The sequence below is a fragment of the Rattus norvegicus genome, chromosome X (assembly GCF_021556685.1).
Source record: "Rattus norvegicus strain SHRSP/BbbUtx chromosome X, alternate assembly SHRSP_T2T, whole genome shotgun sequence".
In the NCBI taxonomy this organism is placed as follows: Eukaryota; Metazoa; Chordata; class Mammalia; order Rodentia; family Muridae; genus Rattus; species Rattus norvegicus.
This window is the reverse complement of record NC_141554.1, coordinates 68870003-68879792: the sequence shown is the minus strand read 5'-3', so window position 1 is coordinate 68879792 and position 9790 is coordinate 68870003. Positions and strand designations below refer to the sequence as shown.

General features: G+C 42.8%; 1 long non-coding RNA gene across 1 annotated transcript; it reads left to right on the top strand.

Moving 5' to 3' along the window:
- Nucleotides 1–331: 331 nt before the first annotated feature.
- LOC102550969 (uncharacterized) lies at nt 332–5502 on the top strand. The gene is made up of 4 exons (XR_015646565.1): nt 332–396; nt 534–595; nt 2898–2972; nt 3673–5502. It is a non-coding gene; the product is annotated as an uncharacterized LOC102550969 (long non-coding RNA).
- The last annotated feature ends 4288 nt before the right edge of the window (nt 5503–9790 follow it).

Sequence of the window (9790 nt, the reverse complement as noted above, 5' to 3'; positions counted from 1 at the left end):
CAGAGGCAAGGAGGCCAAGAAGCTGGGGGAGGAGGGGCAGAGAAATGGAGCTGCCCAGAACCCTAGAGGCACAGAGACTGGAGAAAGAAGAGAGGCAAGGAGGCAAAAGAAGAGCTGAAGCAGAGTTGGAGAGGCAGAAAAATGCAAGGCTACTCAGGGGCCCCAGTGAAAGGAAAAAGGGAACATTAGCTCTGTGTCCTTGCTCAGGTGCAGTCTAGGGCTCTGGCCAGGGCCTCAAAGGAGTCAAAGTTGCAGTTTCTGGGATCTGACTCTTCCCTCCCGGATGTGGTTATCAGTCCTAGGGCAGCTGTGTCTGAAGCATTCTGTGTTCTTGCCATCATTGTAGCATTTAACTTTCTGCTGCCCTGGACTAGCCCACCCTCTCCCCTGCCAACAGTAAGTAAGAAGTGGGGTGGCTTAATTAATAAACTTGCTTGGCATAAGACAGCTTGAGCAAGACCTCCTGGTACCAAACTTTTACGGCTTCTTCATCCTCTGATCCCTTGCTTCTTTTCCCTACGGCCCTGTTTCAGAGAACGGCCCATTGGCCCACTCCAATTGGCACCTGAACAGGGACCAGAGTAAGGAGAAAAGGGTAAGTATGACTGTAATATATAGGTAAATAAGAGAAGTCCGTCCGGAGGGACTGTGAAGAAAAAGGTGATGGAGTCAGAAGTGAAACATGGGGGCAGAAGAGCCTGAAAACTTTCTTTGTCTACAGATGCTTCGTTTGCTTCTGCATTGTTGTGCTTGTAATTTTCTAAAGCTTTCAGAAAATTTCATTTAAGAAATTTCCCCTTGGTTTTCTGAAGAAATTTCTGTAAGTATAAAGACATCGGAATGCACAGATGAAACTTTAGCAACCAGAGGGCCAGCCAAGTTTCCGATCGATGGTTTAGCACTGTGAAATTTTATGTGATTGTTTACCCCCACAGCATGAATCTGATGCAGTTGTAATTCAACACCCCTTTGAAGCTAGAAAGTCTACTCCAGAACAGACTGGGGGGTTGGGGGGTGACGGTGGGGGGTGTGGAGCAGAAGATAGAGAAAACAAAAGTCAAGAAATAGAGAGAAAAGGCCCCGAGGACAAGGAAACAGTTTTAGTTTCTTGAGTTACCTTATCTCCATGATGCCTCAGAGGAAATTTTTTTCTCTTGATGGTGTAGTTACAAAACCACCTGAAGTGGCTCTTACCAGTTTAACTGAGCCAAAAGCCTCTCCTTTGTCAAATAAGGGATTGATAGGTCCCCTGTTATAGCCTCCTAGCCTTCATTTTCAGAAGCTAGGTGAGCCTGAACCCCCTGTAATAACATGGTCTCAAGTAGGATTGTAAAGAATCTAGAAGCTTCTGGGACTAGGCCTTGGTTAGCCGACTGAGGCAGTAAGCCTCCGAGATGACAATTACCTCAGGAGAATAAAATGTATTTTTTTTTATTAACTTGAGTATTTCTTATTTACATTTCGAGTGTTATTCCCTTTCCCGGTTTCCGGGGAAACATCCCCCTCCCCCCTCCCCCCTCCCCTTCCTTATGGGTGTTCCCCTCCCCATCCTCCCCCCATTGCTGCCCTCCCCCCAACAGTCTAGTTCACTAGGGGTTCAGTCTTAGCAGGACCCAGGGCTTCCCCTTCCACTGGTGCTCTTACTAGGATATTCATTGCTACCTATGAGGTCAGATTCCAGGGTCAGTCCATGTATAGTCTTTAGGCAGTGGCTTAGTCCCTGGAAGCTCTGGTTGCTTGGCATTGTTGTTCATATGGGGTCTCGAGCCCCTTCAAGCTCTTCCAGACCTTTCTCTGATTCCTTCAACAGGGGTGCTGTTCTCAGTTCAGTGGTTTGCTGCTGGCATTCGCCTCTGTATTTGCTGTATTCTGACTGTGTCTCTCGGGAGAGATCTATATCCGGCTCCTGTCGGTCTGCACTTCTTTGCTTCATCCATCTTGTCTAATTGGGTGACTGTATATGTATGGGCCACATGTGGGGCAGGCTCTGAATGGGTGTTCCTTCTGTGTCTGTTTTAATCTTTGCCTCTCTCTTCCCTGTCAAGGGTATTCTTGTTCCCCTTTTAAAGAAGGAGTGAAGCAATAAAATGTATTTTTATACCCTGTTGCATGATGAGACTTTTCCTCGGGAGATGCAACACACATGCCTGCCTATTCACTCCAAATAGGGAGCCCACAACAGCCCAAGTAAAGACCACCAAAATCCAACTTAATGAAGCAATGAATTTTATTGAGGTTAATTACAGGAAGATGGGTGAGGGGTTACTTACAGGAGTAGAAAAATAACTGAAAAAGAGCTGCATCACCCCACTGTGAGTGACAATTCATGAATCTGGGAAACTAGATCAACCTGCACAGCCTGCGGGCAGTTCAACAGGTTAGAGAGTGTCTTTTCCCGGTACCTCAGTTGGTCTAAACCTCTGCCAGGCAACTCAGTTGGTTTCTGCTTCTTCCTGGCAGTTGGACTGATGTTAGAGATTTCTTTGCAGCCTGGTTTGTCTGAGATCTACTCTCAACAGCCTTTATTGTTTACTCTGGCAAGGAGAGGGCCTAATGAATCTGGCCAGTTTCAGGGACTTCCTATAACCAAAATAATGCCAGCGCTCAACAATTCTCATCCCATAGACCTCTGAGGAATTTTCATAAATTCTTCAGAGTCTGGAAGAGCTCTATCACAAATTTGTTTCTCACCTCTTCCGGGCAGTGAGTCACATTATTGTTGATGGAGACATGGTAACTTTATTAATCTGTTTGCTTTACTCCAAGCTTTGAGGTTATTCCCTCAACTCCTGAATATTTATATTGATAGTTTATTTGTTGCGCACATTTCCCAAATACTTCTTGGTGCTTTTATTAAACGGACTGAGGATAAAGAACTGTTTCATTTGTTTCAACAGGTTCAGCAACGGTTCCAAAATTAGGAGGCACAATACATTCTAGTACATTCTGGTCTCCTTGGTCCTTTGGCAGAGGTAAATCAAATTGTCCATGTAGCTTCTCACCATCTTACTCAGGTGCTTAATGAGTCTGTTTGATTTAAGCAAGCTACAGAACCTCATGTATGCCCTCACCAACCATCTGCTGCACTTTAGTGTCAATTTCAATTAAGTGGAGAACGGGCACAACAAATTGTTCCAGATTGTTCTGCTTGCATGGCTTCTCGGCCTGCTCCTTGTCTGCTTAACCCTTTAGACTTATTGGCTAATACATTATGGCCTTCGCATGCATGTATGCAAGCTGTTGAGCATTGCATTAAGCATTGCCTGCTGTCATTTTTTTTAGCTGTCCTTCCAAAAATGTTGAAATATAAATAATACTCCTTTATATACTTTTGATGCCTTTAAGAAGTTTATACTACCACCTTCAGAATTGCACATAAATCCGGTGTGCCTTACAATCTTCAAAGACACATGGATCTGTTAAAGTTTTGAAAAAACTAGGGATAGATATAGATATTTACCCTCCTACTACTCCTGCTAATCTTTCCAATCATACTTTATTTATTTAAATGTTTTGAGAATGAATCTACATTCATTGACAGCTGAACAGCATTCAAGGGGTAAACAGGCTCTAGAAGGAGATGTTATATGGAAAAATCTTGCTACAGGGAATTGGTACAGGCTTGATTCCATGCTGATGTATGGGAAAGGTTATATCTGAGTTTTCCCGCAGGAAGCTGATGGTCCGTCTTGGGTTCCCGAGAGTCTTGTCAAACACTCCCAGGTTACAAAAGCGATGGCTCCATCACAGGCGCCAGAAGTTGAGGATGCAGAAGATGATGAGTTTCAAGGCAGAGCAGAGCCCAAAGCGTCCTATCCAGTCTACCCAGAAGTGTCTGCTCCAGACTTGGAAACAGATTAAACACTTTACTGCTAAAGGAATTGAAGTGGTCAAGGATAAAGGGCAATGTGTTTCTCCTACTCACTTATTTTCGGCAGTTCTGGCATTATTCTCTGCCCCGCTAGTAGAAACTGTGGGGGTATATTGGCCTTAGGTACCTGATCCCACTTCGGCCCACCCAGTACTTGGGAGGATTCAGCAACTAGAGTGTTTACTAATGATATAATGTTTTTGACAGTCCTGGTATTTCTCATGTGCTGCCTTGCACTGCGCTCTCATCCATCATTCCTATTGGTCATTGGTGAGTCACTCTGGATGTGTCCCACTAATCCAAGTGATCCAAAAAAAATATGTCTTTGGGGGACAGGAGAGTTTAACATCATCAATTCACCCATCACTTTAGTTTTCCAGTCCCCCCTCCACATTACCCCCATTGGATGGATGCTTCCAAGTATGTAATGAGAATCCTATGCCCTGGTTTCCAGAATGGAATTCCCACTGCAAGGTTCTAAAGAATTCTGTGCCTCTGAATGGATGATCTAAGGTGCTCGTCGACTTGTCCTGGAGATGTCCACTTACTCTGGATGAAGATAACTTCTTAGGTGCAGAGAGCCATGCAGGAGGAATGACAAATGGCTTTAGAACTCATGGAATTTGGCCCACAGGTTAGCACAGCTGCATGGGTGAGCCTTGTTGTAGCACAGCTCCAAGGACCACGTGTCCTGGGGACTTCATGCTGTTACAGAGTTCTGTTCTTGCTGCCCTCACATCCCTCTTAATCTAAGAATTGTATGAAAACTCTAAGGGGGCTTCCAGCCGCTCACTGGGCACTATCTCTGTCACTCACAATACTAATGTTTGGTCTCTTTCAGTCATTGCTGCTGGAGCAGGTTAATGATTCAATCACCACCGTAGAGAAGAGGTTAGAGATGTAGATTGACTCCACTCTTAGAACACATTTGGAAAAATAAAGTTGTTAGTGAAACTAGGTTGAGATATTTTTCCTAGTGGCTCGGATGTAAAAAATCTTAGGGAATAATCTGCAGTTCAGAAAGGCACACACTTATTAGTTATGCTAGAGACCCTTTATGGTCAGGCAACAATGGCAGCACTGGCTGATGGGACTCTCACTGAGGCTGGACTGGGGTAATTGATTCCATATACCCATTTTTGCCCTCGGCTTCCTGATACAGTTTATTAATAATTGCTGATGAGTAGATATGCACTTTAAGGATTTAAGATAGTTATGGCTTATTCTTATATAAAAGTTTAGATTTGTAATTCTTTTAAGATACTTACACGATTACTTTTAAAGATAAATAGTAAAATAATTACTGCTTTCTTTGTAACCACAAACTACTGCCTGCCAGTAAGAGAAACTGACTGAGAAAACTACCTTGCTTGCTCACACTTTGTTAACCTGTAACAAGTTGCTTAGTTAAGAATGTAGGTGGGTTTGGGGGAATAATTGGGGGTTTTTTTATCTGTAATATGTAATGTTTCTTGTAAAGGTATTGGAAAACACATTGTATTTTCATAACCATTCACTAGAAGAAAATGAAAACATAATCACATTATAATTGTATACTGCTTGAAAAATTTTGCTGGGATATATAAGTGGTAGAAGAAAGAATAAAGTATGAGAGTTGGAGCACCCATCAACTATGTGTATGTATAAGGTTTATGTATATGGTGGGTTGTCACATTGTTCTTTCCCCATCAACTATGCATATGTATGATGTATGTATGAATGCATGTATGTATGTATGAATGTATGTATGTATCTATGTGTGTGTGTGTTAGTAAGGTTTGAGTGAATGGGGGCTGGAACATTGTTCCTTCCATCCATCAATTTTTGTGTGTGTGTGTGTGTGTGTATTTACCCACATATATAAATATGTATATATGTATATGTACAGTCTGGCTATGTGTTGGAGCTTGTTCCACCCACTAATTTATGTATGTATGTGTGAAATGTTTGGAGTCTGCTTGCTGAACCCTTGCTACAACCATTCCATGCGTGAATGTGTATATGTCTTTCTGTATGTATGTATGTATGTATGTATGTATGTATTATGTATATATACATGTATATATGCATGTATGTTTGTGCATATGAAGTTATTGGACTCTGTATTTTGTTTCATCCTCTGTGTGTGTGTGTGTGTGTGTGTGTGTGTGTGTGTGTGTGAATTTTCTCACTTCTCTTTCTTGATGGCCCCTAGGAATTATTTCCACTGGCCACAGGGAATGCCAGCTCCAGTAAAGTAAGCTTTGTTCCCATGGAAAAGGCCTTCTGAGTAACTTCTTTAATGCTGGCTCCTTTAGCAGCAGCCCCTGTAGGTATCTAGATCCATCTCTATCAGCGGTTCTAAGCACTGCACCCCCAACAGCTGCCTGCCCCAGTTTACTATGGATGCCATTGGCACTTAGGACCCCCTCACTGGCCACACCTGATTATAATGTCTCCAGAGGGAAAAGTTCAGCTGGACCTTTGGCTGTTACCCATAGCCTTGGACAATGTGGTTGTTTATGTAACTTTTGGAGAAAATGAACAATTATAGCGTGGTCATTTAATGTTTGGACTCACTGCCCATGTTAACCCTGCATATGTTACTGACTGGGAGTCCTGTATTCAAGATATTTGATATTTACCTATATCAATTGTTTCCTCTCTAATTGTGTAAACTTCTCTTCTGCTCATAAGATCCTGCTCTCGGGGTTGGGGATTTAGCTCAGTGGTAGAGCGCTTGCCTAGCAAGGGCAAGGCCCTCGGTTAGTTCCCCAGCTCCGAAAAAAAGAAAAAAGAAAAAAAAAGAGCCTTCTTTCACTTTGGCAGCCTTTCTTTGTTATGGTTCCTGTGCAGTATGGTGGTTTTGGACAGTAGGTTTTCCTTGAACCACATCAAGCTTTTAATAGAAAGTGGAGATTTTTAGGCCAGGTTTCAACTAACATTCTTCTGGTAGTAAATTCTATATAGAATTTGCAACTGTTTCCACAGTGGGCTTTACTTTAAAATTGCAAACTACCCCCGCTTTTTAAATCAGCTTGCTTATAATGCCTTTGTAGAAGAATATGTATATAAAGAACTAGAAGCTAAGTTTAATGTCTTTAAAGTTGTGGTATTGCATCTAGAAGATACAGTACAAGCAGTACATTGTCACTTTACAGCATCATTCTAGCTTTAAGTGTGTCTGTTACTCCTTTAAGCTATAATGAATCTGAATGAAAACGGGAGAATTAAAAAATCATCTCCATAGAACATGACATTATGAAAATGGTAGGTTATATTTATTAATCTTTGAGAAATGAGTTAGTGACCTGGGCCATGCTCATACCATTTGGAGTTAGCTAAAGATTTATTATACAAGTTACAAGGATTTAACTCCTTTAACATACTTCAACATTCATTCAGTATCATGCCCAGATTACTCGTGTTAGTGATTCCTTTGAATGTATCAGGGGGCATTTGTTAGTTTAAGGAGTGTCAGTGTTAGACATTGAAACAGTAACAGCTCATGTAGCTTTAAAGAACATAAGGGAAATTGTGGGGAGCCAGGGCCATCCATGGCTGTCTCAGAGGTTCTGATGAAAAGACAAGAGGGAGACATAGCAGGGTCCTTTCTGAGCCTGGGACCAGGGCCTCAAAGGAGTCAAAGTTGCAGTTTCTGGGATCTGACTCTTCCCTCCCCGATGTGGTTATCAGTCCTAAGGCAGCTGTGTCTGAAGCATTCTGTGTTCTCTGCCATCATTGTAGCATTTAGCTTTCTGCTGCCCTGGACTAGCCCACCCTCTCCCCTGCCAACAGTAAGTAAGAAGTGGGGTGGCTTGATTAATAAACTTGCTTGGCATAAAACAGCTTGAGCAAGACCTCCTGGTACCAAATTTTCTATTACATTTATTTCCTGATCCTTCCCCTCAGAGACCTTTACTCAAGACAACCCAGTAGTCCAGGTCAGTAGAAGCAGAAAGGCAGAGGCAGATTGCAAAGATAATGAGGTAAAAAGTCAGAGGAGAGGGGAAGAGGTGATTGGAGAGGCAAAGAGGTAGAGAGGCAGAGGCAGAGCAACAAAAGCATCTGGAGACAGGAAGAGGCAGAGAGCAAAGGAGCATAAACAAGGGCAGAGGCTGTGCGACAGCTGAAGTTCAGAGGGTTGAAGTGGAAAAGGCAGAGGTAGAGGGGCAGAGAAACAGTAGAGGCAGGGAAGCACTGGCAGAGGGAGAAACAAAGAGGCAGAGGGTAAAGATAGAGAGGCAGGGTGAACAGACAGGCAGGGTGTAGAGGAGGTGGAGGCAGAGAGAGGCAGAGGGGAAACTGCAGAGGTGGGGAGGCAGTGCTCTAAGGACAGAGGCAGAAATGCTGGGGCAGAGGCAGAGATGAAGAGAGGCAAGGACAGCAGTGGGTACCAGCACGCACTTGGTATTCAGATATACATGCAAACAAACACTCAGACACATAGAACAAATCTTGATATTTACCAAAAAGAGAATCCAAGAAACACCTCAGTGTTGCTTTTGTTCAGAAACCATCCAATATATAAATATCAAACACAGCTAACTGGTGGGGAGAGAGCATGTTATACACTGGGGACTCCTGTTTTTACAGTTCTTGTGGTCTTAAACAGGGTAAATAGGAAGAGCCTTAGAGTTACACATCACTTAAGAAAACACACTTCTATCAATTCTTTTTCTTTTTCTTTTCGGAGCTGAGGACCGAACCCAGGGCCTTGCGCTTGCTAGGCAAGCGCTTTACCACTGAGCTAAATCCCCAACCCCCTCAATTCTTTAAAGAGTTTTAAATTATGGGTATTTGTGTTGGGGTGCATTATATGAACCCAGGTGCCAGATGAAACCATTGGTGTTAGATCTCTGTGGAGCTGGAGTTAACAGGTGACCAAGAGCCACCTGCGCGACAGCCTTCGGCTAGAACAGTGCACCATTTAAATCCTTGAACCACCTCTGGCTCATTGGACTACTTTCTAACAGTCCCTTATGAGGCCACGAGATTGGACTTCAGCTTTCTCATTTGTAACTAATAAAGACAAAACCAACCTCAGTAAAATGATAAAATGCACAGGACAATTAGAGAAATTATTTTATTCAGGCTATCATCATAGGGCGAATGCTTAAAGAACAATACAATAGATTACCATCTATTTTTCTAGGGAAAAGGGCAGAGACTTGTCCAAGGTCACACTGATAGTGGGAAATGAAAGACTAGAACCCTGATCTCTATACTCTCAAGATAATTCTAATTCCACTCATTCAGGCCTCAAATCACCGTGTAACAGGCTATACCAGCTCACCTATTTCTTATTAATGCTTTTATTTAACATATAAAATAATGGGTTCCGTTATGACATTTTCATGAACGCACTTTGCTCATATTAACTTCCTGCCCCCTTTACCATCGTTTACTGGTCCTGAACTTTCTCACATTGTTATCTTTCCTTTCTCCAGACAGGCTGGTATTAATTTACTCAGTTATTTGTCAAGAAAGCCGATTTTGTTCTACCAAATCTTATCTAAATATATGTTATTTTCTCTGTAGTTGTTCTTCAGTCTCCAAAGTAGTCTCCTGGATTAGTGACTGTTCGTGGAAACAAACAAACTAAAACGAAGCTTGAAAACACCTTAACTAAGGAAGTACAGTAATCGAGAGCAATTTCTCTGTAGACCGCCAAGGGGCGCCAAGTATTTTTTTCTCTCCTTGCAATCCAAACACACTAGTTCCTGTCTGGGACAGATGACACTCAACAGCCAGGAAATTAGCAGAACCTAGAAGTTGAAGCGACTGTGGTTCTGGTAAGACAGCTTTATGAACGAACACTTCCGGCAGCGAGTGGTGACAGAATCCTGCAAGCAGGACCACTGTCCCACGTTCCTATTGGCCACACTAATGGCGAGAGGCGGGCTTACTGCGGGGTCATGCTCTCCAATTGGCTGATGA